Here is a 26,710-nt window from a genome sequence, read left to right on the forward strand (position 1 = left end):
GTACTAAAACAATTTAATAATCCAAAAGAAGACAGAAAAAGGGGAAAGATAGGAAAAGAGAGAGACATACCAAAACAAATTATAAAACCATAAAATTAAATCCAAACATGTCAATAATTAGAGCAAATATAAATTTTCCAAATACACAAACTAAAAGTCAAAGATTTTAAATGAATGAAAAAGAAGACCCAGCTTACTGCCTACAATAATTCTACATTAAATAAGAACATACAGGTAAGTGAAAAGAATTAGAAACACTATACTATGCAAACATTAATCAAAAGAAAGCTCAAATAGATGTATTAATATTGGATAAAGTAGACTTCATGACAAGTTAAATTACCAGGAATAAATAGAGGTATTACACTATGATAAAAGGGTCTTTTTACCAAGAAGGCATAAAAATCCTGCATGTGTATATTCTCTTAAGAGCAGAGCTCCAAAATACATGAAGCAAAAACTTATAGGACTAAAAGGAGACATAGATAAATCCATAAATATAATTGGAAACATCAATATTTGTCTCTTACCAACTGATAGAAAAAGTAAACAGAAAATCAGCAAGAATATAGAATACTTGAACAAACTATCAACTGAGTTGACAAAATTGACATTTGCCAAGCACTCCTGCTAAAAGCAGCATAATACACGTTGTTTTTGAGCATCTGTGGAAGATCCACTAAGATAGAAAACAATTCACCATGGTTAGAGGAAAATATCGAATAATAATTTAAATAGATGCAGAAAAAGCATTTGGGAAAATTCAATATACATTCATGATAAAAATTCTCAACAAAAATGTCTTTATAACCAATTTGACCTATGGGTTCAACTCAATTTTGAGCAAAATCCCAGCAGATTTTTTGGTAGATACAGATAGGCTGATCCTAAAATTTATATAGAAAGATAAAGAAATTGGAATATCCAAATGATTTATAAAGAGAAGAACAATGTTGGTGGACTTGATTTCAAGACTTGCTGTAAATATACAGTAATCAAGTATTGGTGAAAATACAGACATATAGATCAATGGACATGATACAGAGCCCAGATATCACAATATGATCAATTGAAGTTTGAATAAGATGCAAATGCAATTCAATGGGGAAAGGATAGTCTTTTCAACAGATGACACTGGGACAATTGGGCATGCATGTGCAGAAAAACGGATCACAACCTAACGCTTATACTTCATACAAAAATTGTCTCAGAATATATCATGGATCTAAATGTATATTATAAAACTGTAAAACTGTTTAAAAGAAAATTTTGGAGAGTTTTTATTATAAATGGGTGTTGACATTTGTCAAAAGAATTTTCTGCATCTACTGAGATGATCATATGATTTTATTATTCAATTCAATTAGTTAGCATGGTGTATCACATTGATTGATTTGCATATATTGAAGAATCCTTGCATCACAGGGATAAATCCCACTTGATCATGGTGTAAGATTCTTTTAATGTGCTGTTGGATTAGGTTCGCTAGTATTGTGTTGAGGATTTTTGCATCTACATTCATCAGTGACATTGCCCTCTAATTATCTTTTTCTGATATCTCTGCCTTTCTTCTAAAGTGCTCATGGAACATTCTCCAGGATAGAGCATATCCAGGGGCACAAATCAAGTCTTGGCAAATTTAAGAAAATTGAAATAATATCAAATGTCTTTTCCGACCACAATGATATGAGACTAGATATCAATTACAGGAAAAGAATGTAAAAAATAAAAAATCATGGAGGCTAAATAACACACTACTAAATAACCAAAAGATCACTGAAGGAATCAAGGAGGAAATCAAAAAATACCTAGAATCAAATGATAATGAAAACACGATGACCCAAAACCTATGGGATGTGGCAAAAGTAGTTGTAAGAGGGAAGTATATAGCAATACAATCCTACCTCAAGAAACAAGAATAATCTCAAATAAATCACCTTACCTTACACCTAAAGCAATTAGAGAAAGAAGAATAAAATACCCAAAGTTAGCAGAAGGAAGGAAATCATACAAATCAGATCAGAAATAAATGAAAAAAAATGAAGGACACAATAGGAAAGATCAACAAAACTGAAATCTGGTTCTTTAAGAAGAAAAACAAAATTCATAAACCATTGGCCAGACTCATCAAGAAGAAGAGGGAAAAGACTCATATCAACAGAATTAGAAATGAAAAAGAAGAAGTAACAACTGACACTGCAGAAATACAAAGGATCATGAGAGATTACTACTAGCAACTATATGCCAATAACATGGACAACCTGGAAGAACTAGACAAATTCTTAAAAAAGCACAAATGTCTGAGACTCAACCAGGAAGAAATAGAAAATATAAACAGACCAATCACAAGCACTGAAATTGAGACTGTGATTAAAAATCTTCCAACAAACAAAAGCCCAGGACCAGATGGCTTCACAGGGGAATTCTATCAAACATTTAGAGAAGCGCTAACACCTATGCTCCTCAAACTCTTCCAAAATATAGCAGAGGGAAGAACACTCCAAAACTCATTCAATGAGTCCACCATCACCCGGATACCATAAACAGAAAAAGATGTCACAATAAAGGAAAACTACAGGCCAATATCACTGATGAACATAGATGCAAAAATCCTCAACAAAATACTGGCAAACAGTATCCAACAGCACATTAAAAGTATCATACACCGAGATCAAGTGGTGTTTATCCCAGGAATTCAAGGATTCTTCAATATACGCAAATCAACCTATGTGATAAACCATACTGACAAATTGAAGGATAAAAATCATATGATAATCTCAAGAGGTGCAGAAAAAGCTTTTGACATAATTCAACACCCATTTATGATAAAAACTCTCCAGAAGGTAGGCATAGAGGGAACTTACCTGAAAATAATAAAGGCCATATTTGACAAAGCCACAGCCAACATCGTTCTCAAAGGTGAAAAATGGTAAACATTTCCACTAAGATCAGGAACAAGATAAGGTTGCCCACTCTCACCAGTGTTATTCATCATAGATTTGGAAGTTTTAGTCACAGCAATCAGAGAAAAAAAAATAAAAGAAATCCAAATCGGAAAAAAAGAAGTAACACTGTCGCTGTTTGCAGATGACATGATACTATATATAAAGAATCCTAAAGATGCTACCAGAAAACTACTAGAGCTAATCAATGAATTTTGTAAAGTTGCAGGATACAAAGTTAATGCACAGAAATCTTTTGCATTCCTATACACTAATGATGAAAAATCTGAAAGAGAAATTAAGGTAACACTTCCATTTACCATTACAACAAAAAGAATAAAATACCTAGGAATAAACCTACCTAAGGAGGCAAAAAACCTGTATGTGGAAAAGTATAAGACACTGATGAAAGAAATTAAAGATGATACAAACAGATGGAGAGAGAAACCATGTTCTTGGATTGGAAGAATCAACATTGTGAAAATGACTATACTACCCAACGCAATCTACAGATTCAATGCAATCTCTATCGAACTACCAGTGGAATGTTGAAAAAACTAGAAAAAATATTTCACAATTTGTATGGAAACACAAAAGACCCAGAATAGCCAAAGCAATCTTGAGAAAGAAAAACGGAGCTGGAGGAATCACATCCCTGACTTCAGAGTAAACTACAAAGCTACAGTAATCAAGACAGTATGGTACTGGCACAAAAACAGAAATATAGATCAATGGAACAGGATAGAAAGCCCAGAAATTAACCCACGCACATATGGTCACCTTTTCTTTGACAAAGGAGGCAAGATTATACAATGGAGAAAAGACAGCCTCTTCAATAAGTGGTGCTGGGAAAACTGGACAGCTACATGTAAAAGAATGAAATTAGAACACTCCCTAACACCATACACAAAAATAAAATCAAAATGGATTAAAAACCTAAATGTAAGGCCAAACTCCTTAAAACTCTTAGAGGAAAACATAGGCAAAATACTCTATGACATAAATCATAGCAAGATCCTTTTTGACCCACCTCCTAGAGAAATGGAAAACAAAACAAAACAAAACAAAAAATGGAACCTAATGAAACTTAAAAGCTTTTGCACAGCAAAGGAAACCATAAAGAAGATGCAAAGACACCCTCAGAATGGGAGAAAATATTTGCAAATGAATCAATGGACAAAGGATTAATTTCCAAAATATACAAGCTGCTCATGCAACTCAATATCAAAAAAACAAACAACCCAATCCAAAAATGGGCGGTAGACCTAAATAGACATTTCTCCAAAGAAGATTTATAGATTGCCAAGAAACAAAAGAAAGGATGCTCAACATCACTAATCATTAGCGAAATGCAAATCAAAACTACAGTGGGGTATCACATCACACCAGTCAGAATGGCCATCACCAAAAAATCTGCAAATGATAAATGCTGGAGGGGGTGTGGAGAAAAGGGAACCCTCTTGCACTGTTGTTTGGAATGTAAATTGATAGAGCCACTATGGAGAACAGTATGGTGGTTCCTTAAAAAACTAAAAATTGAAGTACCATACAACCCAGCAATCCTACTCCTGGGCATATAACCTGAGAAAACCATAATTCTAGAAGAGTCATGTACCACAATGTTTATTGCAGCTCTATTTACAATAGCCAGGAGATGGAAGCAACCTAAGTGTCCATCGACAGATGAATGGATAAAGAAGATGTGGCACATATATACAATGGAATATTACTCAGCCATAAAAAGAAACGAAATTGAGTTATTTGTAGTGGAGTGGATGGGCCTAGAGTCTGTCATAGAGAGTGAAGTATGTCAGAGAATAACAAATACTGTATGCTAACACTTATTATGGAATCTAAAAAAAAAATAGTTCTGAACAACCTAGGGGCAGGACAGGAATAAAGATGCAGATGTAGAAAATGGACTTGAGGACACGGAGAGGGGGAGTGTTGATCTGGGCCGAGGTGAGAGAGTGGCATTGACTTATATACACTACCTAACGTAGAATGGATGGCTGGTGGGAAATAGCTGCATAGCACAGGGAGATCATCTTGGTGCTTTGTGACCACCCAGAGGTGTGGGATAGGGAGGGTGGGAGGGAGATGCAAGAGCCAGGGCATATGGGGATATATGTATATGTATAGCTGATTCACTTTGTTATACAACAGAAACTAACACAATATTGTAAAGCAATTATACACCAATAAAGATGTTAAAAATTTTTTTAAAATAAAAAAATATAAAAATAAGAATTGCTTTACAAAATGTGTTGAGTATGAAAATATTTGCAAATCATATTTCTTACAGAGATCTTTAATTCAGAATATATACAGAATTCCCCATACTAAATGATAAGCAAACCTAATTTACAAGATTTGAAAAGATACTACACCAAAAATATATATGGAAATATTATTCATCATCATTAGTTATTGGGAAAAATCAAATTAAAACCAGAAATAGACAGCACTACACATCCATTATGATAACTAAAATAAACAAATAAAGACAAAAACTACCCTTACATGTACCAATTGCTGGCAAGAATGAAGTACATGTGAAGCTCTCAGTCATTACTTTTTACAATTCAAAATGACACAGCCACTTTGGAAAACAGTTTGGCCATTTCTTATTAAGTTAATCACACTCACAAAATGACCCAACAATTCTATTTCTAGATATTTATTCAAATTGATTTAAAACTTACATTCACATAAAAACCCATATGTAAATATAAATAACAGCTCTACTCATAATCATCAATAACTACGAACAAGTGAAACTTCCTTTTTTTTGTGAATGGACAAATGTTAGCATATCTATACTATGAATACTACTCAGCAATAAAAAGGAACAGGCTTTCGATACATGTTACAACATAGATGAAGTTTAAACGCACTATGTTAAGCGAAAGAAGCCAGATTCAAAACGCCACATAATTGATGATTCCTTTTATGTGACATACTCGAAAAAGCGAAACTACAAGTTTACAAAACAAAGCAGTGATTTCCAGGAGTAAGTGTTGGGAGGACTATTTGACTACAAAGGACTAATGTGTGTATTTTTTGGAAGGATGGAATTGTCCTTTACCTTGATTATAGTGGCAGTTGTGTGATGCTATGTATTGGTCAAAACTTATAGAATTGTTCACCAAAAATGTTGGTTTTACGTTATGTAAATTTAAAAAAACTAAAAATAAAATTGATGGTTCAGGCTTCTGAAGGAAGAACACTGCCCCTCAGCCGTGATATCATGATGATAAAGGAATACAGTTGGGAAAATATTAAAGTCAATTAAGGTGTAGTGGAAAGTACACTAGACAGGTTTGGAAAACTTATGAGTTATGACTTTGTTAATGAGTGATATTGAGCAAACCAATTAACCTCTCAGAGCCTTGGCTTTCTAATTTGTAGAGTGGGGTAATACTGCTTATTTCATCTAAGAGGTTCTACTATTTAACTGGGTTTATGTACCTGAAATCTCCTTGCAAGCTATAAGGTGCTATTCCAAAGTCAATTTATTCAGTGAATGTTTAAGGAATGCCTACCATTCTAAGCACTACAGGAAATACAAAAATAAATTAGAAATAGATTATACAGTCAAGGAGTTTAATGCCAAGAACAGTAGCATATGTAGAAAGTACATATAATACAAGAAAGAATGTGATAAGTGCAAATGAGAGGAAGGGAGAAATGGCTACAAATGTCTTGAATTAAAAATATTATCCTGGGTGAGGGATAAATTAGGAGTTTGGGATTAAAATATACACATTTCTATATATAAAATAGATAACCAACAAAGACCTACTGTATAGCACAGGGAACTATACACAATATCTTGTAATAACCTATAATGGAAGAGAATTTAAAAAAAAATACATATAATCAGATATATATATAAATAGCTGAATCACTTTGCTGTACACCTGAAACTAACACAACATTGTAAATCAAATATATTTCAATAAAAAAATTATTATATTAAAAAAATCCTGGAGAGAGATCCAGTTCACAATGGCATAGAAATATCCTGAACTCACCTCCTCCCATGAAGACACAAAATCTACAGTTTCGTGTAGAAAAAAATCCTCTAGGAAAACCCCCCAAAACTAGTGGAACAGCCCCTTTACATTAGCCAAATGAAAAGAAAAAAAACACATTGAAATGGGTAGGAAAGACTGAGACCCAATCTAGCCACAAACCCCACCCCTGGCATGATGACCCACAATCAGAAGGGAACTCAAAACCAAGAGCTTCTCCCTGAGAAGCAAAGGGTTCATACCCCAAATTGGTCACCCAACTTTTAAGACCTGCACCTGAGAGATGAGGCCTCAAAACATCTAGCTTTGAAAAACAATGGAGTCATGCCCATGAGACCTGCAGGGCTGTGGTGAACTCAGAAATGGCTCTTAAAATGCTCTTGCCACAGGGTCTAGCACAAAAGTAACCTTTGAAAAGTGCCCAGACTTTACATGAAAGAGACTCATTTGCTAATTTTAAAGCATCAGAGTGAAGGGCAGGGACCTGCTGGGATAATTTGAGGGATGGAGACTGAGGGATGCCATCTTCCCGCTCTCCCTCTATTTTACTAAAGCCAGTGGGTATCATCTTTTCTTTTTCCAGACAGGTGCCATCTTTTCACTACAGTCAGCAGGCACCATCTACATGCACTATTTTTCTGCCTTGCTAAAGCCAGCAGGTGCCATATTTTTCTTTTGTGTATTCTTTCCTTTTTTTCCCTTTTTTCTTTTTATTTCTTTTTTTTTCCCAGCAGGTGTCATCTTTGCACACCCTCTCTACCTCCATCCAACTAGTGGGTGACATATTCATGCTCTTCTCTACCTTGCTAAAGCTGATGGGTGCTATATTTTTTCTTTTTCTTTCTTTTTTTTTTTTTTTTTGCTTTTTTCAGTAGTTGCCATCTTTGCACTCCCTCTCTGCCTCATTCCAATATTTCCTGAAGGGGAGCTTCTACATGAGTTTGGTGTCCTGATTTTTATGTTGGGGGATCCAAGTTTTGTGGATGCAGTACAGGGGATGCCCCTTAATTGCTTGGCTTTGGAGGCCAGGAATGCTTGTGTTCCTGGGTCCCATGGGATTGTAACAATCAGAGAGACAGTTCTTAGAAGATTACCACTCCAATGGCACTGCACAGAGAGCGGACTGAAACACACCCTTAGTCTTTTTGAGAAACAGGCCTATTTTCCCATTTAGGAGTTTTGGCCTGAGGGGCAAGCTTTTGGTTTGGCACAGGTAAGTGGGCCTATGGAGGTGCTCTCAGGAATGGAGGCCAGTGGACACAGTCTTTGTACTCTCCCTCTGTCTTGCTCCATCTTTTTGGTATCTTCCAAAAAAGTGTTTATAACCTTGTCTCCTCCATGATTTTTGTGCTGCTGCCTCTACATTACCAGGCTTTGGTTCCTAGTGGGGCTTATGCTCACGGGTCAAAGGGACTATAACCAAAGGAGAAAGAGTTCTTAAAGAGCTACCACCATCAGGGCACAGCAAGAGGCAACAGACCAAGAAGCTCAATCTTTTTGTGAAAGAGGCCTATAGCTTATCACAGCTGCAGCCTGAAGGGCAGGCTTCTAATTACCCTTACATCTAATGGCTGGCTATAAATTTTTCCAGAGAACTTAGAGGATGAACACCATCTTTGTGCTCTCTCTCTGCTATACTCCAGAGCACCATCGTCTCTCAGAGCAAAGCTCTTATACATGTCTCAATCACCTGGCCTTAATGGCCAGAGAGGCTTGCATTCCTGGGTCCCACAGGACTGTAACAATCAGAGAGACAGTTCTTGGCAGGCTACACCAGGACACTGCAAAGATTGCAGACTGAAATACACTTCCAGGTTCTCTGCAAAAGAGGCCTATTTGTTTGTCCTGGAACTTCAATCTGAGGGGTAGGCTTCAGGTTTGGCACACAGTTAGGAAACTATGGAGGTACTCTCAGGGAATGTAGGTCAGGAAACACTATCTTTGCACCTTCTACCTCTCTAGAGCTCACTGGTATTTCCCAGAGATGAGCTTATACACTGGTCTGGACCCCTGATTTTTGTGACTACTGTCCAAGGGACACCTCCATATTGCTTGACTCTGGGGGTCAGCTGGGCTTATGCTTGCAGTCCCACAGGACTATATATATTTGTATACTTTAAAAGGTTCTGGTTTAGTCTGGCATCCAACCAGCCCCAACCTAGATTCTGACTAAGATCCTTCCCTTTGGGACACTGATAGATCTTGGAGTGCCCTCAACAACTGATAGATACTAAAAATAAAACTGGCTGCTTAGACAATCAAAAGATTTAAGAAACAATCGAGTGCTAGGGCAGGATGAAGAATAAGATTCATCTCCTACACAAGGCCACTTCAAAACTGAGAGAGAGGACTGTTTCACCTAATGCATAGAAACCAACACAGAGAGTTAAGCAAAATGAAGAAACAGAGGAAAATATTCCAAATACAAGAACAAGATAAAACCCTGGAAACAAACTGTAATGGAATGGAGATAAGTAAGTTACCTGATAAGAAGTTCAAAGTAATAGTCATAGAAATGCTCACCAAACTCAGGAGAAGAATGAATGAACACAGTGAGGTCTTCAACAAAAAGAGAGAAAATATAAGAAAATACCAGATACAAGTTACAGAGTTGAAGAATACAATAACTGAAATGAAAAATACACTAGAGGGGTTCAACAGCAGACTAGATGAAGCAGAAGAAATAATTCACCAACTAGAAGACAGTGCAGAAGAACTCACCCAGTTAGAGTAGAAATAAGAAAAAAGAATGAAAAAAATTTAAGATAGCTTGAGGGACTTAAGGAACATCAAGCAGACTAACATTTATATTATAGAGATCCCATAAGGAGAATAGGGAGAGAATGGGGCAGAAAATTTATTTGTAGAAATAATGGCTGAAAATTTTCTAACCTGGGAAATAGATATATAGACCCAGGAAGCCCAAAGAGTTGCAAATGAAATGAGCCCAACGAGACCCACACCAAGACACATTAAAATTAAATCGTCAAAAGGTAAAGACAAGGGGAGAACCTTAAAATCAGCAAGAGAAAAACAACTTGTTAAGTACAAAGAAACTACCATAAGACTCTCAACTAACTTTTCAGCAGAACTTTGCAGGTTAGAAGGGAGTGGCATGCAGTCCTGCCTCCGTGGGCTCAAGGAGAATGCACCCCAGCTGCCATCTCAGGGTTCCTGCCTCAGCAGGCTCCTGCACCCCAGCCGTCACCTCAATGGGCTCTAGGAGCAGATGCTAGTGGGTTGCCCACTCACAGAGGTGGGGCTGAAACCACAACTGAGCCCCAGGGGCTGTGCAAATTAGGAAGCAGAGCTGAGAGCTTTCCCTGCGGCTGTGTGAGCCGTAGATTAATACCTCTGTCACCAGCTTTGTAAATTCAGTGCCTGCAAGACATCTGAGTGGACAACAGGTGCTCCCACAGCTGGGATGGGTCTGGCATTAGCAGCTGTGGGCTTTGTGGGCCCATGCACATGGGGCTGGGCTGGGCCAGGGTCTGAGCTGCTTCCATAACTCTCACAGTGGGTCCAAGTGTGTGACTACTGCAGTCCTGAGACCTGACTTTAGTGGATCTGCAATGGTGGCCTCATGAAAAAAACACCTGAGGGGCATCAGGGCTGATTGCTGGCATTCCCAAGGTTGAGATAAGTCTTAGGACAGAGCCAACAACAGTGTACTTTGTGAGCCAGCACATGTGACAGGTGACACAACAGGGCACACTCACCAGTGAACAGCTCTGTCAGAGGAATACTCAGTGGCTCCTCTCCCAGTTGGAGCACTCCAATCCCATCTAACTCACACTGCAGCTCAAAAATGCAGCTCAGAAATAGATCTAGGGGCTTCTACCCCAACAACTAGGGAACAGAACTGGCCCCTGACAGGGTAAAGAGAGTAGAGCAAAGAGGAGACCCAACTCAACATACAGTGCAGGCTCTGGTCACCGCAACACACATCACACCTCCAATCAAGGGGATAATGGCTAGCATACACTGAGGAAAGTGGAAACAGGCAACCACAATAAAAAGAGCCTTTGCATCATAAAATATTAAACCTGTGCAGGCTACACAGGGATGCTTCCACATAAAAACAGCTCTCTAAGACCACAGTAGATAATTGTTTCTCCTAAACTCATAGAGCAAGAGAAATATAAGTAAAATGAAGAAGCAGAGGAACCACTCCCAAATAAAAGATCAAGAGATTTCCCCTGAAAGAACAAACAATGAAACAGATCTCTTCAGTCTAATAGACACGGAGTTCAAAAAGGAGATAATAAAAATACTGAAGAAATTCAGGACTATTGATAGAAATGCAGATTACTTTAATAAATGTACTAGAAAATATAAGGAGCCAAGAAAAAGAAAATTCATGTGCCAAGATGAAAGCTGAGTGAAAGGCAATGAATAGCAGAATGAATAATGCAGAAGAATGAGTAAGTGATCTGAAAAATACAATAATGGAAATCACCCAATCAGAACAACAGACAGAAAGCCAAATGAAAATAAAAATGAAAGCAATGTAAGAGACCTATGGTATAAAATAAAGCATGTCAATCTATGCATAATAGGGATCCCAGAAGGAGAAGAAAGAGAAACAGGGATTAAAAATGTATTTTAAGAAATTATGGCTGAAAACTTCCCAAACATAAAGAAGGAAAGAGATATCCAGGTACAGGAAGCACAGAGGGTCCCAAACAAGATAAAACCAAACAGACTTACACCAAGACATATTATAACAAAAATAGCAATAGTTAAAGAGAGGATTCTAAAGGTAGCAAGAGAAAAACAAAGAGTTAATTACAAGGGAGCCCTGATAATGCTATCAGCTGACTTCTCTACAGAAACTTTGCAGGCCAGAGGGCTTGACAAGATATATTCAAAGTCTTGAAAGGGAAAAATCTGCAACCTAGGATACTCTACCCAGCAAGATTATAATTTAGAATAGAAGGAGAATTAAAGAATTTCTCAAACAAGCAAAACCTAAAAGAATACAGCAATACTAAACCTATCCTAAAGGAAATATTGAAAAGTCTTCTCTAAATAAGAAAGACATAAGAATCTATAGGAAAAAGAAAATCACGATTGGAAAGTGAATTACTTAAATAAGTCAGTACCCAGATTTAAAAAAAAAATTAAAAAATTCTGTTAAAGCGATGATAACCACAATGAACAGCAACAGGATGAAAATGAATATGCAAAAGAGGACATCAAAATTATAAAATGTGGGGAAGGAGAGAAAGAAAATGCAGATTTTTTTTTCTAGAATGTGTTTGAGCCTATATGACTACCAGACTAAGGCAAGTAGATATAGGAAGGGGTTAACATACTTGAAAAACAGGGAAACTGCAAATCAGAAACATACAATAGATTCAAAAAAACCAAATAGAACATAAGCATAATACAAAAGAAAAGCATCAAACCACAAAAGGAATAGCAAAAAGAAAAAGAAAGGGACAAAAAAGAAATTTAAAATCAATGGGAAAACAAGGTTTAAAATGGAAATAAATACATATCTATCAATAATTACCTTAAATGTCAATGGAATAAATGTTCCAATCAAAAAACACAGTGTGGCAGATTGGATAAAAAATCAAGAGCCTACAATATGCTGCCTACAAGACACCCACTTTAGGACAAAGGACACACATAGGTTGAAAGTGAGGGGTTGGATAAAGATATTTCATGCAAACAGAAATGACAAGAAAGCAAGGGTTGCAATACTCATATCAGACAAAATAGACTGTAAAACAAAGGCTATAAAGAAAGATAAAGAAGGACACTGTATAATGATAAAAGGATCAATACAAGAAGAAAATATTACACACCTCAACATATATGTACCCAATATAGGAGCACCCAAAAACATAAAACAAATACTAACAGACATAAAGGGAGAAATTGATGGGAATTCAATAATAGTAGGGGACTTTAACAGCCCACTCACATCCTTGGACAGATCTTTGAGACAGAAAATCAATAAGGCAAGAGAGAATCTAAATGATACAATAGAACAGTTAGATTTAATTGATATTTTCAGGACATTACATTCCAAAAAGCAGAATACACATTATTTTCAAGCACACACAGAACATTCTCTAGAATTGACCACATACTATGGCACAAAACAAGCCTCAACAAATTTAAGAGTATAGAAATTATGTCAAGCATCTTTTCTGACCACAACGGCATGAAACTAGAAATCAACCTCAGAAGAAGAAACAAGAAAAAAACAATTACATGGAGACTAAACAACACACTAATAAAAAACAATGGGTGAACAATAAAAGAAGAAATTAAAAAATACCTTAAGGCAAATGACAATGAAAACACAACCCTACAAAATCTACGGGATGCAGGAAAAACAGTTCTTAGGGGGGAGTTCATAGTGATACAGCTCTTCTTTAAGAAACAAGAAAAATCTCAAATAAACAACCTAACTCACCATCAAAAATATTAGAAAAAGAAAAACAAACAAAACCTAAAGTCAGCAGAAGGAAGGGTATAATAAATATCAGACAGGAAATAAATAAAATATAGATTTAAAAAACAATAGAAAAAAATCAATAAAACAAAGAGCTGGTTCTTTGAAAGGGTAAACAAACTTGAAAATCCTCTGGCCAGGCTCACCAAGAGGAAAAAAGTGAAGACCCAAATAAACAAATTAAGAAATAAAGGAGGAGAAATCACAACAAATACCACAGAAATTAAAAAAAAAATCATAAGAGACTACTATGAACAATTATATGCCAACTAATTGACAATTTAGAAGAAATGGATAACTTTCTAGAAACATACAGCCAACCAAAACTGAATCAAGAAGAAATAGGTAACTTGAACAAACTGATTAGCAGAAGTGAAATAGAGTCTGTAATAAACTTCCTACAAACAAAAGTCCAGGGCCAGATGGCTTCACAGACAATTCTACCAAATATACAAGGAAGAATTATACTGATCCTTCTCAAACTCTTCCAAAATATTGAAGAGGAAGAAACACTCCCAAAGATATGCTATGAAGCCACCATCACCCTGATATCAAAACCAGACAAAGACATCACCAAAAAGGAAAATTACAGGCCAATATATTTGATGAATATAGATGCAAAAATTCTCAACAAAATATTAACAAATTGAATCCAACAATACATAAAAAAATCATACAACACGACCAAGTTGGATTCATCCCAGGGTCACAAAGATGTTTCAATGTACACAAATCAATCAATGTGATACACTACATCAACCAAATAAAAGTCAAAAACCACATGATAATCTCAATAGATGCAGAAAAAGCATTAGATAAAATTCAACATTTATTCAAGGTAAAAACTCTTATGAAAGTGGGTATATAGGAAACATATCTCAACATAATAAAGGTTATTTATGACAAACCCACAGTCAATATAGTACTCAACAGTGAAAAGCTGAAAGGCTTCTTGCTAAAATCTGAAAGACTTCTCACTAAAATCAAGACAACGATGCCCATTTTCACCACTTCTCTTCATGACATTTGTCACAGAACTAGAACAAACAATCCTAAAATGTATATGGAACCATAAAAGACACAGAATTGCCAAAGCAATCCTTAGGAAAAAGAACAAAGCAGGAGTTATAACCCTCCCAGACTTCAGACAATACTACAAAGCTACAGTAGTCAAAACAGTGTGGTTTTGACACAAAAACAGACATATGGATCAATGGAACAGAATAGAGAGCCCAGCGATAAACCCACACACCTACAGTCAATTAATCTTTGACAATGGAGGCAAGGATGTACAATGGAGAAAAGAGAGTCTCTTCAGCCAGTGGTATTGGGAAAACTGGACAGCTGCATGCAAAATGGTGTAAACATTATGGAAAAAAGTATGGAGGATCCTCAAAAAAACTAAAAATAGAGTTGCCATATGATCCAGCAATCCTACTCCTGGACATATACCCAGACAAAACTATAATTTAAAAAGATACATGCGCCTTTGTGTTCATAACAGCACTATTTATAATAGCCAAGACATGGAACAGCCTGAATATCCATCAACAGATGAATGGATAAAGAAGTGATATGTATGTATATCTATATATCTATATCTATATCTATATATCTATATCTATATCTATATATATATATATATATATATATAGACAATGAATATTACTCAGCCATAAAAGCGAATGAAATAATGCCATTTGCAGCAACATTGGTGAACCTAGAGATTATCACACTAAGTGAAGTAAGTCAGAAAGAGAAAGACAAATACCATATGATATCACTTCCATGTGGAATGTACAACATGACACAAATGAACATATCTATGAAACAGAAACAGACTCACAGACATAGAGAACAGATTTGTGGTTGCCAAGGGAGACGGGGAGGTCGGGGAGGGAATGATTAAGTGCTTTGGGTTGGCAAATGCAAACTAGTATATATAGGATGGATAAACAACAAGGTCCTACTGTATAACACAGGGAGCTATATTCACTATCCTGTGATAAACCATAATTTAAAAGAATGTGTAAAAGAATATATATATATGCATAACTGAGTCACTTTGCTGAAAAGCAGAAATTAACACAACATTGTAAATCAACTATACTTCAATACAATTTTTTTAAAAAGAAGGGAGTGGCATGATATATTCCAAAGGGATGAAATAAAAACCCTACAACCAAGAATACTCTTCCTGGCAAGGTTAACTTTCAAATTTGAAGGAGGGAGAGTTTTCCAGACAAGTAAAAGTTAAAGGAGTTCGTCACCACTAAACTGACCTTACAAGAAATGTTAAAGGGACTTCTTTAACCTGAAAAGAAAGGATACAAATTAATAACAAGAAAATATATGAAAGTATAAATCACACTTGTATATGTAATATATTGTGATGGTAGTTGTTTAATCACATATAATGCTGGTATGAAAATTAAAAGAAGGAAGTAATAAAATAACTGTAAATACAATAATTATTTAAGGATACACAAGATAAAGAGATGTAAAATGTGACATCATAAACATGAAACATGGGGACAGGGGAAAGTAAAAATGTAGAGCTTTCAAACTTAAGTTGCATTCAAACTTAAGTTTTTGTCAACTTAATATAGACTATTATAAAAATTTTATCCTGTATTTCCAGTTTCAGCTCTGACGTGTAAAATCTTGGAAATTTTCACTCTTATCAATACTATAGGAAAGAGGTGGACAATTTGGAAATCAATGACTTTTCATGGACCTATCAGAAAACTGAGGTTTCAGGGCAACCCATCACCCTGAACTCTGAAGACTCATGCTCATTAAAGCAATATCATGGATATACCATAAAAGCAATTATCTGAAGAAGAAGCTGCTTGAAGTATAAACTTGTAGGAAGCCTAAATGTTAATTTTTGACAATTGCTGGAGGCTGAGTGTGGACAAGGTTCCAAGTAAGAAAATCTTGACTGCCACAGTCTTAGGGGCCTCCACAGTTTTTTTGGCTTTCCCTCTTGAAATCCCACCAGGTTCTTATAGTAAATCCAAGAAATGTCCCCTGGTAGCTCTGGCAGGGAAGAGGATGATTAATCATTGTAAAGTGTGATGTAAACTGTGGAGTTTTCATAAATGCCCTTTATCTTATTAAGAAAAATCTCTTCTGTTTCTAGTATTTTGATTGTTTATATCATGAAAGGGTGTTGGATTTTGTCAAATGCCTTTTCTGTGTGCACTGTGATGACCATGTGTGGTTATTTATTTTTTACCTTCATTCTATTATTTTGGTCAATTACATTGATCAATTTTCATATGTTGAACCCCTATTACATTCCTGGGATAAATATCAATCTGCTATTGTGTTTAATTCTTTTAATATGCTGCTGCATTCTGCTTGATACTATTGAGAATATTTGCATTTACATTCATAAAGGATACTGTTGTGTCATTTTTTTGTGATATCTTTATCTGGCTTTGGTATCAGTATAACACTGGACTCATAGAACGAGTCAAAGGGTGTTTCCTCTTATTGGATTTTTGGGAAAAATTTGAGAGGATTTGCGTTAATTCATCTTTAAAGGTTTAATAGAATTAACCAGTGAAGACTTCTGGTCCTGGACTTTTCTTTTTTGAATTTTAATTACTAAATAAATCTCTTTACTTGTGATAGGTCTGTTCAGATTTTCTATTTCTTCTTGAGTCAGTTTAGGTAATTTGTATGCTTCTAGGAGTTTCTACATTTAATCAATATCATCTAATTCGTGTATGATTATTCATAGTATTATCTTATGGTCCTTTTTTAATATCTGTAACATTGGTATTAATGTCTCTGCTTTCCTTTCTGATTTTAGGTGTTTGTATCTTCTCTCTTTCTATTTTTTTTTTTTTAGTCTAGATATTGCTTTGTTAATTCTGTTGATCTTTTGAAAGAACTAATCTTTTGTTTTATTGTTTCTATTGTTTTTCTATTCTCTATTTTATTTGTCTCTGCTACAGCATTTATATCCTCTTCCTTGTGCTAGCTTTGGGTTTAATTTTTCTTCTTTTAAGTTCCTCAAGGTGTAAAGTTACATTTGATTTTATATACAGTAAGTCCCCTACATACGAGTGAGTTCAGTTCTGAGAGTGTGTTCATAAGTCCAATTTGTTCATAAGTCCAACAATGTTAGCCTAGGTACCCAACTAACACAATCGGCTATGTTGTACTGTACTTTGGTATCAGTATACCAAATAAGTTTATACCAATAAGTTTATACCAATAAACTTATACCAATAAGTTTATAATAGTTTTCACACAAATAATACATAAAAACAAACAAAAAATAAAAATTTTTAATCTTACAGTACAGTACCTTGAAAAGTACAGTAGTACCATCTACATCAACACTGTTTTTATGCTTGCTTCCATAATCTTGAATTGAAATAAAGATACTGTACTCTATATAGCACTGTACAGTAAAGTACACAAAAACACAACCACGTAGAGGATGCACACATGTGACAATGTACACCACACACGTGAACTAACTTTTGTGATTGGACATGCAAACGCATGTTCGCTTCTTTGAAAGTTCACAACTTGAAGGTTTGTAGGTAGGGGACTGACTGTATATATATATATATATATATATATATATATATATATATATATTTTTAATGTAGGCATCTACAGTTATAAAATTCCCCCAGCACTGCTTTCCCAAGGCTGGGCAACCTGGTGTCTATTGGTGGGGGAAAGGAGTCTCAGTTCCATGACTACAAAGAATCATCCCATGTTGGCTGTTTGTTGTGATTGAGTTCCACTTGCCACTGCAAATCTGACAGCCTAGTATCTCTCAATGAAAAAGTAGACTCTAAGGCCTAGCAGAAAAGGACAATAACACCCCTGGATACTTATTTTTAGTGGGGCTCCCTACTGATTCCCTTTCTCTTTGTGCCATACTTGCCTAGTGTTGTGGCAAACTCCTGACAATCTAAGAGAGGAATGAGCCTACCACAGCCAGCTCCTGCTGTCATTTTGGGGGTCAGTAAGTGCAAGGTCTGGCTCACCATTTTCTGTTGGGAGCACAAAATAAAATGCCCTGCCATTGTCTTATTTTTCCAGTCCTGGGGTCTGAAATGAGTTCACCTCTTTCTCACCACCTGTTAGTGTTCTCCTTTGGTCACCTCTTTTGATAATTTCAGGGTTTATATTTTTACTTAGTGGTGAAGTGTAAGGAGAAATGAGTCTACTTCATTATGCCTGAACTGGAAGTATATCCTATGCATTTTTATCAGCTGAAATTTGAATAACTGATCCCTTTATATAATCTTTTAACCCACTGAGAGAAAAATATAGAGAAAAGTCCTATGAGATAATCTAATGTTTAACTTCTTTGTTGTTTTTTTTTTTTTCAACACAGACAAAGCAATTATTTTGAAGAAAAGTTTAGAGGACATAGAATTAGTGAGAACCAAAAGGTATCAGCACTTTTTAAAGTGTACTTCACTAAGGGGATAAAGAGCCCTAGCCTTGTTTTTTGTTGTTGTTATGTTTGTTTTACTTTTGTTTACCTCTTCAAGCTGCTTCTTGCTAGGTAGACTCAGTTAACATTCTTAAGGAATTTGGGAATGTTCTAATGGAAATTAAAAGTCTTTTAAATGACATATTTTACTCTATTGAAACATAGAGATAGCACATAAACTTCAAACGTTTTAATCAATGAATTAAAAAATGCCATACAAGGTTTTTGCACGTTAATATGTCCCTGCCCAACATTTCTCAAATAAAAGATCTCAATATAGTAGTCATTCAATTGTGAGTGTGAATAAAAATACTTGGAAATACATACTTATTTAGAGAGTTATAGTCGTTGGGAGAATTTGCTTCGGGGAAGAATAAAGCTTGTCAAAACTGGAATTATATTAATATTTAGCTCAAACTTTGTTTCCTTTGTAAAAATGAAAATATAAATGCTTCCCTTATCCCACAGTTGTTTAAATTTTAAAACATAAAAATTATAATGCATAATTCTAAAAATAATTTAATGATTCCTACCTAATAATGTGGAGGAAACAAGCTTAAGTGTGTAAACTTTTTATTGATTATGTTTTCTATTTTTAGCTAACTTTAAAAATAAATGGCTTAGGTTATCACTTCTCTGTTAATATTTTTATAGAGATAGGTGTTGATTTTTTTATTGCCATTTCAAATATTGGATCTCTCTAATTTTCTAGGAGATTTTTAAAACATATGCTATAAATATTAATGACAATTCAAACAATCATCATTACAATAATTAAAACAATTTTTCTCCCAAGTATAGGAAGATCTTTCTGAGGGGGGTAGATTTATTTCTATTCATATAAACAAGGTAGAACTTATATAGACCATGTTTTTTATTCCATAGCAGGACAAGTTGGCATCTGGTGAATTATTTTGTCATTACTTAGAGATAGGCCAGGTTGACCAAATAAAGAGTAAACGGAAGTCAGAGGCAAATAACTCATCATTCTCTAATTAGTACTTGGCATGGCAGACTAATGGCTCAAAACATTCCTTTGTCAGAATCTATGTATCAAAGATTATTTGGGTAAATCTTGATAACAGCGATGTAATCCTCTTACACACTGACGGCAGGCTACAATCTAGTTCACTTAATTTAAACAGAACTTTTAAATGGCCCTGTACCTTTTAGCCTACTCATGTACTTTCTGACCTCAACCTTTTACCTATATTTATTCTTACTTTGGGAGTCTTCTTGTAAATGCACAGAGCACTGAATTGTGGGTCAAAAGGTCTGAGGATCTATTCCTCACTCTTCTATTAATATTTATTATTCATGTAAAGTTAGACAATTCAAAAGATCTCTTTGAAGTGTGATGTCTTCATTCATATCATGGGCATAATACCACCTGACCTAATCAAAAAGCATTTCTCTGAGAATCAAATTAAGTAATGTATGCCAAATGCTTGATAAACTGTAAAAGACAATGAAATTGTAACATGATGCAATGAAATACATAACAATTGTTGGAAAGTCAAGTGTATACATCTCTGAGAATGTTCATAATAATTTGTCAAATGTGTAAATACTCAAATATATATGCAAATGTTCATAATTAAATGATTAACTGGTTAACAATGATGCATAAGTAATAAAGGTGTACATAATTGATATTTCTGTTCTTACATGATTACATATTTAACAAATGAAGACTTTTCATTAGGCATTATTAGCATATTAAAATAATATTTACTGAGTCACACAGACTAGGTTTTTGAGCTTGAGATTGTTGCTCTAATTATAAAGAATGAAGAGGAAAGATATTTGCTTAAAAAATAATTCTGGTACTTAGCACAGTCCTGGTGCACAGTGGTAGTCAGCAAATTATTATTATTACTATTATTATTATTTACATCATCTCAAATAACTTTAAAACAGCCCCAATAAATTGTTATTATCCCTATTTTACAGAGAATATTAAAGCTTAAAATAATTTGCCAGGGATTACATAGCTTAACATCCTTGTGATATGTGGAAAACCCATAAATAAGATGAATAATTTGAATAAAAGAACTCATTGAGAAAAAATGTCATTACAATCATGTATATATATTAGCTCAAGAATGTAGGGTATTTATCGGTTGGTGGACATGAGCCAAGCCTTAGTTTGTGGGTGAGTGGGAAGTAAATGCATTTACATCTATGGCTGTGACTATAGGGCATCATAATAACTGATAATTTAGTATGGGTCAAGACATGTAATCTATTTGTTACTTAGTTGATAAGTCAAATCTAGTGAAAAGTTGAATCTATTTTCCATTTAGACACAGCTTCAGCTAGAAAAACAAAAAACAAAAAACAGAAAAACAGACAACTGTGTGCTATTCTATATAGGCAGTATTTGTCTTTCTCTGTCTGACTTATTTCATTTAGCGTAGTGCTCTCCAAGTCCACCCATGTTGCTGCAATTGCAAAATTTCATTTTTTTAGTGGCTGAGTAGTATTCCATTGTATATATATGCAACATCTTCTTTATCCATTCATCTATTGATGGACACAGGTAGCTTGTTTATCTTTGTAACTGTAATAATGCTGCTATGAACATTGGGATGCATGCATCTTTTCAAATTTGTGGTTTTGTTTTTTTGGATATATTCCCAGGAGTGGAATTTCTGGGTTATATGGTAGTTCTGTTTTTAGTTTTTTGAAAAACCTTGATGTTACCCACAGTGGCTACACAAATTTACATTCTCACCAACAGTGTACTAGGGTTCCCTTTTCTCTACATCCTCACCAACATTTGTTATCTGTGTTCTTTTTGATGATAGCCATTCTGACAGGTGTGAGGTGATTTCTCATTGTGATTTTGATTTGATGATTAACAATGTTGAGCATCTTTTTATGAGCCTGCTGACCATCGGCATTTCCACTCTGGAAAAAGGTCTATTCAGCTCTTCTGCCTATTTTTTAATCAGATAGATTTTTTTATGTTGAGTTGTATGAGCTACTTATAAATGTTGGATATTAACCCCTTATAACTCATATCATTTGCAAATATTTTCTCCTGTTCAGTAGGTTATCTTTTCATTTTATGTATGGTTTCCTTTGTTGTGCAAAATCTTTTAAGTTTAATTAGGTCCATTTTGTTTACTTTTGCTTGTATTTCTTTTACTTTAGGAGATGGATCCAAAATATATTGCTATGACTTATGTCAAAGAGTGTTCTGCCTATGTTTTCCCCTAAAAGTTTTATAGTATCTGGTCTTACTTTTAGGTCTCTAATCTATTTTGAATTTATTTTTGTATGTGGTGTTAGATAATGTTCTAATTTCATTCTTTTACATGTAGCTGTCCAGTTTTCCCAGCACCACTTTTGAAGAGATGGTTTTTCTCCAATGTTTAGTCTTGTCTCCTTTGTCATAGATTAATTGACCATAAGAACATGGGTTTATTTCTGAGCTCTCTATCCTGTTCCACAGATCTATGGGTCTGTTATTGTGCCAGTACCATACTGTTTTGATTACTGTAGCTTTGTAATATAGTCGGAAACCAGAGCACATGATTCCTCTAGCTCTATTCTTTCTCAAGACTGTTTTGGATATTCAGGGTCTTTTGTGTTTCCATAAAAAATTTTAAATTATTTGTTCTATTTCTGTGGAAAATGCCATTAGTGTTTTGAAAGGGATTACATTGATTCTGTAGATTGCCTTGGTTGGTATGGTCATTTTAACAATATTAATTCCTGCAATCCAAGAACACGGTGTATCTTAACATCTTCTGTGTCAACTTCAATTATTTTCCTCTGTGTCTTATAGTTTTCAGAGAGCAGACTTTTGCCTCCTCCTCCTCCTCATTATGATTATTATCATTATTATTATTATTCATTTAAAGTTATTATAAAATATTGGTTACATTCCCTGTGCTGTACAATATATCCCAGTATCTTATTTATGTTTTTATATAGTAGTATGTATCTCATAATTCCCTAACCCCTATCTTGTGTCTCAACCCAACTCTTTCCCCACTAGTAGCCACTAGTTTGTTCTCTGTATCTGTGAAATTCTATTTTGTAATATTCATTTTTTGTTTTACTTTTAGATTTGATATACAATTGACAGTATACAGGTTTTGTCCTTTACATTTGATTTATTTCAATAAACATAACATGCTCCAGATCCATTCATGCTGTTGTATATGGCAAAATTTTATTCTTTTTTATAGCTGAGTAATATTCCTGTGTGTGTGTGTGTGTGTATGTGTGTGTGTGTGCGTGTTGTTGTGGGTATACATAGACACCACAGGATTTTTTTTTAACCTTCATTGGAGTATAGTTGCTTTACAATGTTGTATTTGTTTCTGCTGTATAACAAAGTGAATCAGCTATATGTATACATATAACCCCTCATCCCCTCCCTCTTTTGCCTCCCTCACACCCTCCCTATCCCACCCCTCTAGGTGGTCACAGAACACCGATCTGATCTCCCTGTGCTATGCAGCTGCTTCTCACTAGCTATCTATTTTACATTTGGTAGTGTATATATGTCAATGCTACTCTCTCACATGATCCCAGCTTACCCTTTGCCCCACCGTGTCCCCAAGTCCATTCACTACGTCTGTATCTTTATTCCTGTCCTGCCACTAGGTTCATCAGAACCATATTTTTTTTAGATTCCATATATATTTCTTAGCAGACGGTATTTGTTTTTCTCTTTCTGACTTACTTCACTCTGTATGACAGACTCTAGGAGCATCCACCTCACTGCAAATAACTCAATTTCATTCCTTTTTATGGCTGAGTAATATTCCATTGTAAATATGTGCCATATCTTCTTCATCCATTCAGCTGTCAACGGATATTTAGGTTGTTTCCATGTCCTGGCTGATGTAAATAGTGCTGCAATGAACATTGTGGTACATGTATTGTTTTGAATTTTGGTTTTCTCAGGGTATATGCCTAGAAGTGGGATTGCTAGGGCATACAGTAGATCTATTTTTAGTTTTTTAAGGAACCACCATACTGTTCTCCATAGTGGCTGTATCAATTTACATTCCCACCAACAGTGCAAGAGGGTTCCCTTTCCTCTACACCCTCTCCAGCATGTACTCTTTCTAGATTTTTTAATAACGGCCATTCTGACCTGCGTGAGGTGATACATCATTGTGGTTTTGATTTACATTTCTCTAATAATTAGTGACGTTGAGCAACCATTTATGTGTTTGTTGGCAGTCTTTATATCTTCTTTAGAGAAATGGCTATTTAGGTCTTCCAGCCACTTTTATATTGGGTTGTTTGTTTTTTTGATATTGAGCTGAATGAGATGCTTGTATATTTTGGAGATTAATCCTTTGTCAGTTGCTTCGTTTGCAAATATTTTGTACTATTCTGAGCGATGTCTTTTCATCTTGTTTATGGTTTCCTTTGTTGTTTCCTTTAAGGTTCATTAGGTCCCATTTGTTTATTTTTGTTTTTTTTTTCCATTTCTCTAGGAGGTGGGCCAAAAAGGTTCTTACTGTGATTTATGTCACAGGGTGTTCTGCCTATGTTTTCCTCTAAGAGTTTTATAGTGTCTGGCCTTACACTTAGGTCTTTAATATCCATTTTGAGTTTATTTTTGTGTATGGTGTTAGGGAGTGCTCTAATTTCATTGTTTTACACGTAGCTGTCCAGTTTTCCCTGGCACCACTTATTGAAGAGGCTGTCTTTTCTCCATTGTATATACTTGACTCTTCATCAAAGATAATGTGACCATATGTTCATGGGTTTATCTCTGGGCTTTCTATCCTGTTCCATTGATCTATATTTCTGTTTTTGTGCCAGTACATACTGTCTGATTACTGTGGATTTGTAGTATAGTCTGAAGTCAGGAAGCCTGAGTCCTTGAGCTCTGTTTTTCTTTCTCAAGACTGCTTTGGCTATTTGAGGTCTTTTGTGTTTCCATACAAATTGTAAAATTCTTTGCTTTAGTTCTGTGAAAAATGCCATTGGTAGTTTGATAGGGATTGCACTGAATCTGTAGTATAGTAATTTTCATGTGTTGATTCTTCCAATCCAAGAACATGGTATATCTCTCCATCTGTTTGTATCCTCTTTGATTTCTTTCATCAGTGTCTTATAGTTTCTGCATACAGGTCTTTTATTTCCTTAGGTAGGTTTATTCCTAGGTATTTTATTTATTTTTTGTTGCAGTGGTGAATGTGTTTCCTTAATTTCTCTTTCTGATCTTTTGTTGTTAGTGTATAGGAATGCAAGAGAGTTCTGTGCATTAATTTTGAATCTTGCAGCTTTACCAAACTCATTGATTAGCTCTAGTAGTTTGCTGGTAGCATCTTTAGGATTCTCTATGTATAGTTTCATGTCATTGGCAAACAGTGACAGTTTATTTCTTCCTTTCCAATTTGTATTCCTTTTATTTCGTTTTCTTCTATGATTGCCCTGGCTAAAACTTCCAAAACTATGTTGAATAATAGTGGTGAGAGTGGGCACCCTTGTCATGTTCCTGATCTTAGAAGAAATGGTTTCAGTTTTTCACCATTGAGAACGATGTTAACTGTGGGTTTTTCATATATGGCGTTTATTATGTTGAGGTTGGTTCCCTCTATGCCCACTTTCTGGAGAGTTTTTATCATAAATGGGTGTTGAATTTTGTTGAAAGCTTTTTCTGCATCTGTTGTGATTATCATATGGCTTTTATCCTTCAGTTTGTAATATGGTGTATCACATTGATTGATTTGTGTATATTGAAGAATCCTTGCAATACTGGGATAAACCACACTTGATCATGGTGTGTGGTCCTTTTAATGTGCTGTTGGATTCTGTTTGCTAATATTTTGTTGTGGATTTTTGCATTTATGTTCATCAGAGATATTGGCCTGTAGTTTTCTTTTTTTGTGACATCTTTGTCTGATTTTGGTATCAGGGTAATGGTGGCCTCCTAGAATGAGCTTGGGTGTGTTCCTCCTTCTGCTATATTTTGGAAGAGTTTGATAAGGATAGGTGTTATCTCTTCTCTAAATATTTGATAGAATTCACATGTGAAGCCTTCTGGTCCTGGTCTCTTGTTTGTTGGAAAATTTATAATCACAGTCTCAATCAGTGCTTATGATTGGTCTGTTCATATTTTCTATTTCTTCCTGGTTCAGTCTTGGAAAGGTGTGCTTTTCTAAGAATTTGTCCATTTCTTCCATGTTGCCCATTTTATTGGCCTATATTTGCTTGCAGTAATCTCTCATGTTCCTTTGTATTTCTGCAATATAAATTGTTACTTCTTTTTCATTTCTAATTCTGTTGATTTGAGTCTTCTCCATTTTTTTCTTGATGATTCTGGCTAAAGTTTATTAATTTTGTTTATCTTCTCAAAGAACCAGCTTTTAGTTTTATTGATCTTTGCTATTGCACCCTTCAATTCTTTTTCATTTATTTCTGATCAGATCTGTATGATTTCTTTCTTTCTACTAACATTGAGTTTTTATTTTTATTTTTCGTCTTTCTCTAATTGCTTTAGGTGTAAGATTTGGTTGTGGATTTGAGATTTTTCCTGTTTCTTGAGGTAGGTTTGTACTGCTATATATTTCCCTCTTAAAACTTTTTTTGCTGTATCTGACAGGTTTTGGGTCATTCTGTTTGAATTGTCAGTTGTTTCCAGGTATTTTTTGATTTCGTCTTTCATTTCTTCAGTGATCTCTTCGTTATTTCATGGCATAATGTTTACCCTCCATGTGTTTGTATTTTTTCCAGTTTTTTCATGTAGTTGACATCTAGTCCCATAGCATTGTGGCCTGGAAAGATATTTGATACAATTTCA

The sequence above is a fragment of the Balaenoptera physalus genome (genome assembly GCF_965194825.1).
Source record: "Balaenoptera physalus genome assembly, chromosome: X".
NCBI lineage: Eukaryota > Metazoa > Chordata > Mammalia > Artiodactyla > Balaenopteridae > Balaenoptera > Balaenoptera physalus.